This window comes from Peromyscus maniculatus, chromosome 23, assembly GCF_049852395.1.
Source record: "Peromyscus maniculatus bairdii isolate BWxNUB_F1_BW_parent chromosome 23, HU_Pman_BW_mat_3.1, whole genome shotgun sequence".
Lineage (NCBI taxonomy): Eukaryota > Metazoa > Chordata > Mammalia > Rodentia > Cricetidae > Peromyscus > Peromyscus maniculatus.
This window is the reverse complement of record NC_134874.1, coordinates 60259310-60267194: the sequence shown is the minus strand read 5'-3', so window position 1 is coordinate 60267194 and position 7885 is coordinate 60259310.

Below are 7885 nucleotides of genomic sequence, written 5' to 3'. Positions count from 1 at the left end.
AGGATACAGGTGGCTGTGTTAGGATGGCCAATGAAGAGCAATGGACAGAGAAAACAGAAGGTCAGAGTGAGAGCAGGATGTGAGAACCTGATTGTTGGCCTTGACAATGGGAGTGTGGTGGTACTTCACAAAGACACCAGAACACCAGCTGTTAGTGCAGAGAAGCCCAGGGCCAAGTAGGTGAGTGTCTTTCCCAAAGGGTCTTCATGTTACTGCTTTCTGGAGGCAGTGGTTCTGCTCTGTGTTTGCACAATAACTTTCTGGACACGTCACACAATGATCCATATCTACTAGGAACAAAAGTTCTTATGGGTCTCTGCTCAGGTTCTCCTTTTACTTCAAGCCATTTCTCTGTACCAGCTCTCTGGCATTTACCCACATTTCCATTGACTTTTCAGACTCAAGTAAATCATTTCTCAATAGTGAAAATTCCCAAATGCTCTCAATTAACCATTCCAGATTGATATTGCTCATCTACTTTGTTGGACATAAAGTGAACAATCTATCTATTTCATTGTTATACTTTAGTATATTTTCAATTACGTAATAATTTGTAAATGTGCTGCCGAAGCGAGCACACAATTACGTGATAATTTGTATTTTCTTATATTGACAAAAATTATTGAAATAAACTACAAAAACCTAATATGATCATAGAATTTCCTCCTTCTGAATTATCTTGTCTGACTTTTTCATGTGAGTTCAGTATAAGGAGTATGTGCTTTGAATTTCTTCCTTGTAATGTTATTCTCAGTCATCAGAAACAATTCTACCTATTTCCAAAGGATTTATTAAATTCTCCCGTGTGATTATTCTGTGACTGTACTTGAGAGAATGAGAATTATTAGATTCTTGATAGTTGGGAAAAACTCCCTTTGTGAAACTGTTTAGTCATTTCCAGGGAGAAAAGATCTTTTTAACAGATAGATATAAAACTCTTGCTTTAGTCTTAGTTGGTCATGAAATAATTTTGTGATACTTGTCTACTTGTAATTTGTGACTGTCATCATGAATTCAAATGATATAACTATCAATATATTTGTTATTTATTTTCATTCTTTAAAAATATCCAGTATATTTGCAAAGTAGATTTTTCAATTTTGTTTTTTTCTGAAAAATCGCATTAATATCTATTGAATTCATTATTTCTCTAGTGCCTATTGTATCATTTCTTCCATTATCGGCATTTTATTTGTTAATTCTTCCAGATGTTGCTAACTGCTATTCTCTACAGAGGCACTCCATCTCTTCTATAACTCGTGTGTTTACGTGTGTTTGTTTCTCACAGAGCATAAATGCTTCATATGCACAACACCGTACCTTCATTAGTAAAGGCACAGGGTATATAAGAAATGGCAAATATTTTATAGAAATTTAAACATATTTTTAAAGATATATACACCTTTTCCATAGGATTGGAAGTATAGGATTCACTGTTTTGAAATATTTAGCATTTATGTTTTAGTTTCTTCTTTCAAACTAAAAATATTTTTTAAATTTCTTCTTAAAATGCAACCGTGCAGGGTTTGACATTGATGTTTTTGGTTTCCTCACATCAACGTGTTTAACATAAACTTAACCATGACTCCAATGTACAGAAAGTACTTATTTGGACATTAAGTCTTTGGTAGTCTGTATAATCAGTCTCAATATGCATATTTTGAATTTAGGTATATTAAAGTCACCAAAAAATTGGAAGTTTTTGTGTTAATGAAATAATGTTAAAATATCTGAGTATGGGCTGCAACTGTTCCCTGAAATAGAGCCTGCCAGCACCAGATTGGACTAAGAGGTAAGTCTTTATTCCTCATACCCGCACTCTGCAGCCCCTAGGCTTTGGGCCCAGGGGCACAACCCTGCACCCCCACACCATGCCCTGATTCCTAGGTTGAAGTGGCCAGAGGATTACCTAGTTGAGTGTCCCCAGGTATTGGATGGCTGATACAATGTTGTGGAAATGGGTCAGAGCGGAGTCGGACAAGGTCCCCAGGAAAGAGGACACCCGAGTCTGCCACGAGAATCCCTTTGTATAAAGTAAGGGCATGACCACTCCAAGGTATGGTTGAAGAGAAGGTTCTTAATGTTGAAAGGAAGAAGAGTACAGCCATGGGCATCTGGAAGAGTCTAGAGGAGGGAAAGAAATTAGTAGACTAAACATATTCAGTAGACTACTGAACTGGGCCATGAAAGGAGAGAGATGGGAATAGAGATAGAGAAACAGAGAGACAATGACAGAGACAGAGGAGACAGAGAGGAAGTACAAAGAGGAGAAAGGGTCAAGAGAGAGGGGACCAAGAGGACCACAAGACAGCCAAGAGGGCACAAGGCCAAAATTGCAGGGCTATATATGAATGAGAACCTGGAGGAAGAGAACACATGAATGAAAATTTTGTGGTAGGGAGCATTGTGAGAAAAGCTGTAGGAACCAGGATGCCAGCATGCACTCTGAAAGAGCTACTTCAGTTGCTGAGAGAACCTGGAAACCAGCATGTACTTTGTAATGCTGATATGCATCACAGTTAGCAATTGGTTCTAATTTTTTTGGACCTGACACCCTGGAGTCCCCAGGGATAGGAGTCAGGGAGGTAGTCTAGGCCCTGGTAATGAAATAAATCCATTTGAGTCCGCTTAAAAAGTATTGGGGAAAGTTATTAGTGTAAATTGAGGAAATACCCTCATGAATACAGAACAGAGTAGACAGCTGACGTCTTCCTCTGATCTGACCAGGGCAAATCCATCTGGCAGTTCAATCACACTATGAACCAGCCAGCAGGGAGAAAGGGCTCATCACACTTCCCCTTTTCCTTTTAAGAGGTCACATACAATGGCAAGAAGCACCACCTCCTACTGTTCCTATAGCCCAAGGTCATGGGCAGAGTAAATACCACTACATTCCCATGAAAGAGGATTTTATTTTCTTTTTGTTGTTCTTCTTGATTTTTAAAGGTTTATCTATTAATTTAAAATTGTTGTTTTCTTTATAAATCCACTTTTCCCCCTCCCTACTGTTTTCCCTCTCCCCCTACCTCTCCCCATTCCACTCCCATCCACTACTCATAGTGGGTAAGACCTCCCTTGAGTATTCAACACAGGCTGTCTCACCAAGTTGGGGCAGAATCAAGTCCCTGCCCCTGCATCAAGGCTGAGTAAGGCATGGCACCATAGTGAACGGGCTTTAAAAAAAGTCAGTTCATGCACTCAGGATGAGTCCTGGTCCCATTGCCAGGGAACCCACAAACACATCAAGCTGCACAACTTTCACCCTCATTCAGAGTGCCTAGTGTGGTCCCATGCAAACTCTCCAGCTGTCAGTTCAGTATCCATGGGTTCCCACTAGCTTGAGTCCACTGTCTCTGTGATCTTTCCCATCATAATCTTGACTCACCTTGCTCCTATAATTTCTCCTCCCTCTCTTCAGCTGAACTCCAGGAGCTTGGCCAAGTGCTTGGCTATGGGTCTCTGCATATGCTTCCATCTGTCACTGGATATAGGTTCCATGATGAAAATTAGGGTTGTCACTGATCTGAGTACAGAGGAAAGCTAGTTCAAGCACCCTCTCCATCATTGCTATGAGTCTTAGCTGGGGACATCCTTGTGGATTCCTGGAGATTTCCTTAACACCACATTTTTCCCTAAACCCATAATGGCTCACTCTGTCAAGATATCTCTGTCATTACCCTCCCTCACTGTCCTTCCCCGAAGTTGGCCATCTCGAACCCTCATATTCTTCTCATCTCCTCCCATCTACTCCCTAGCTCCTAGTTTACCCAAGACATCTTAATCATTTCCCCTTCCTGGGGTGATCCATGTGTGTTCTTTTTATGGTCCTCCTCTTTACCGGCTTCTCTGGAGCTGTGGTTTGTAACCTGTTTATCCTTTGCTTTGCCGCTAATATTCACTTATGAGTGAGTACATACCATGTTTGTCTCTCTGGGTCTGGGTCAGGTGATTCAAGATAATTTTTTTCTAGTTCCATCAACTGGCTACAAATTTCACGATGGCATTTTTTTTTGTTTTGTTTTTTTGTTTGATTGTTTTGTTTGTTTTTACGACTACGTAATACTCCATTGTGTAAATGTGCCAAAATTTCTCTATCCATTCTTCAGTTGAGGGGCAACTAGGATGTTTTCAAGTTCTGGCTATTATGAATAGTGCTGCCATGAACATAGTTGAGCAAATGTCCTTGTGGTATGGGTGAGCATCTTTTGAGTATATGTCCAAGAGTGGTATTGCTGGGTCTTGAGGTAGTTTGATTCCCAGTTTTCTGAAATACTGCCATACTGATTTCAAAAATGACTGTACAATATTGTACTCCCACCAGCAGTGGAGAAGTGTTCCTCTTGCTCTATATCCTCTCCAGCATAAGAGGTCATCAGTGTTTTTGATCTTACCCATTCTGAGAGGCATAAGATGATATCTCAGTGTCATTTTAATTGGCATTTCCCTGATGGCTAAGGACGTTGAACACTTTCTTGAATGTCTTTGGGCCATTTGAGATTTTTCTGTTGAGAATTCTCTGATTAGATCTGTACCCCATTTTTAATTGGATTATTTGGTATTTTGATGTCTAGTTTCTTGAGTTCTTTATATATTTTGGAGATCAGCCCTCTATCAAATGTGGGCTTGGTAAAAATCTTTTCCAATTCTGAAGGCTATTGTTTTGTCTTATTTACTGTGTCCTTTGTCTTAGAGAAGCTTCTCAGTTTCAGGAGGTCCCATTTATTAATTATTTCTCTCAGTGTCTGTGCTATGGGTGTTATATTTAGGAAGTGGTCTCCCATGTTAATGCATTCAAGACTACTTCCTACTTTCTCTTCTATCAGGTTCAGTGTAGCTGTATTTATGTTGAAGTCTTTCATCCATATGAACTTGAGTTTTGTGCATGGTGATAGATAGGGATCTATTTGAATTTTTCTACACATGTTGACAGCCAGTTATGCCAGCACCATTTGTTGAAGATACTTTCTTATTTCCATTGTATAGTTTTGGATTCTTTGTCAAAAATCAGGCATTCATAATTGTGTGGATTAATGTAAGGATCTTCATCTTCATTCCATTGGTCCACATGTCAGTTTTTATGTCAATAACAAGCTGTTTCGTTACTATAGCTCTATAGTAGAGCTTGAAGTCAGGGATTTTGAGGTCTCCAGAAGTTCCTTTATTATACAAGATTGCTTTGACTATACTGTTTTTTTTTCATATGAATTTGGGTATTGTTCTTTTGAGGTCTGTGAAGAATTGCTTTGGAATTTTGATGGGGTTTGCATTGAACCTTTAGCTTGCTTTTGATAAGATTGCCATGTTTACTATTTTGATCCTACCTATTCAAGAGCATAGGAGATCTTTCCATTTTCTGATATATTCTTCAATTCCTTTCCTCAAAGACTTAAAGTTCTTGTCATACAGGTCTTTCACTTATTAGGTTAGAGTTACCCCAAGATATTTTATGTAATTTTTGGCTATTGTAAAGGGTGATGTTTCTCTAATTCCTTCATAGCCTGCTTATCATTTGTGTATATGAGGGATACTGATTCGAGTTAATCTTGTATCCTGCCACATTACTAAAGCTGTTTATCAGTGGTAGGAAATTCCTGGAAGAGTTTTGGGGGTCATTTATATATACTATCATATCATCTGGAAATAGCGAAAGTTTGACTTCTTCCTTTCCAATTTGTATCCCCTTGATCTTCTTTTATTGTCTTATTGCTCTAGCTAGAACTTTGAGTACTAAATTGAATAGACCTGGAGAGAGTGGACAGCCTTGTCTTTTCTCTGATTTTAATGAAATTGCTTTGAGTTTATGTCCATTTAGTTTGATGTTGGCTTGCTGTGTGTTGTTTTATTATGTTTATGTATGTTCCTTTTATACCTGATCTCTGTAAGACCTTTATATGAAGGGCTGCTGGATTTTGTTGAGGCTATTTCAACATCTAATGAGATGATCATGTTTTTTTTTCTTTCCATTTGTTTATGTGGTAGATTACATTGACAGATTTTTGTATGTTGAACCATCTCTGCATCTCTGGGATGAAGCCTACTTGATCATAGTGGATGACTTTTTTGGTGTGTTTTTGGATTCAATTTCCAGTATTTTATTATTTTTACATAAATGTTCATGAGTGAATTTGGCTTGTAATTCTCTTTCTTCATTGTGTCTTTGTGTGGTTTGTATATTAGGGTAACTATAGTTTCATAAAGAGTTAGTCAATGTTCTTTCTGTTTCTATTGTTCAGAACAATTTCAGGAGTATTCATAGTAGCTCTTCTTTGAAATTCTGGTGGAACTCTGCTGAAACTTTCTGGCTCTGTATTTTTTTGGTTGGGAGACTTTTAATATGCTCTGGGCCACAGAAATATGAAGCAGGTATTCAGCTGACTATAACAAATGCTAATACCTGGAAGAAGCAGGGCTCTTTCAGAGGAAAAAGCCAAGGCTCAATCATACATAAATTATATATATATATATATATATATATATATATATATATATATATATATATATTAGCTAATAATATTGTATATACATATGCCAGTTCCTGCAATGATTTTCTTGTGTACTATTTTTTCCCAGTTGATTATTTTCCTAAGAACTTCTAACTTCTAAACAGTATGGATTGGTCATATACATATATAACTAAGGTATTGGATACACTCAGACAGGCAAGGCTTCTTGCTCCCAGGCTTTCTACTTATTCTTTATAGCATTAGAATTCAGATGTTTGCTTTCTGCAATTATTTCTTTTAGCAAGCACATGAAGCCAGAGCCAGCTCTGGACAAAAGAATCCAAGGACAAATGGCAGACAGAATAAGCTCTACAGAGCACCTACCAGGTAAATATCCATATGGAGACACCACCTAGACCAGGCAGATGTTAGAACATAGGTTTGACTCTTGTGCAAATTAAGCTCAGACCCCCCTTTCTCTCACAGCCCAAGTGGCACCCTCAAGCAACTTACTTAGAACAAAGGGGCTTTTACATAGCAGGTTCATCAAGCTGTGGGGCATATTTCCTAGCTCTGAGCAGACTTACCCCACCTGACCAGAAAGCAGGAGGGCCAGAGTATTGCTGATGGTAGGTGTATGGACGGGTCGCAGGGAGAGGAGAGGAAGGAACAAGGATGAAGAGAGGAGTGAAGAGAATGAGGAGAATGGAATAGAAATAACTTAGAACTATGAGAGGACAGGAGGAGAAGGGACAGAGGAGCTAAGGATGAGAACAGAATTGAAGCTGTGTAGATAGAATTTTGTCTCAGAAGAATAAAGTGAATGAACCTAACAGTTTCATGTAAGTAGTTTCATTTGATATCCTTGAGATTGGTAACCCCTGCCTGCATAGTGTCTTCCTCAGGACTCTGGAAGAAATCTCAGGGCAGGCACCTGAGGGGAATTTGATATTAACAACTGCTTCTATTTACTTAGGAGTTATAGATACTTAAATTGTTTATCTGGTGTTGATTTAATTTCGGTATGTGGTACCTACCAGAAAACTGTAAATTTTTTTTTAATTTCCCAATTTTATGGAATACAGGTTTTTGAAGTATGACTTGATGATTATCTGGATTTCCTCATTATCTGTTATGTCTCCCTTTTTATTTCTGATTTTGTTAATTTGGATGCTCTCTCTCTCATGGCCTTTTGGTTAATTTGGATAAGGGTTTATCTATCTTGTTGATTTTTTTCAAAGAACCAACTCTTTGTTTTATTTATTGTTTTATTTTTCTCTTTGTTTCTATTTCATTGATTTTAGCCCTCAATTGATCATTTCCTAGTATCTATGCTGGAAGAGTTTTGCTTCTTTTTGTTTTAGAATTTTCGGGTGAGCTGTTAAGTCATGAGTGTTAGATTTCTCCATCTTCTTTATCTGGGCATTTAGTGCTATGAATTT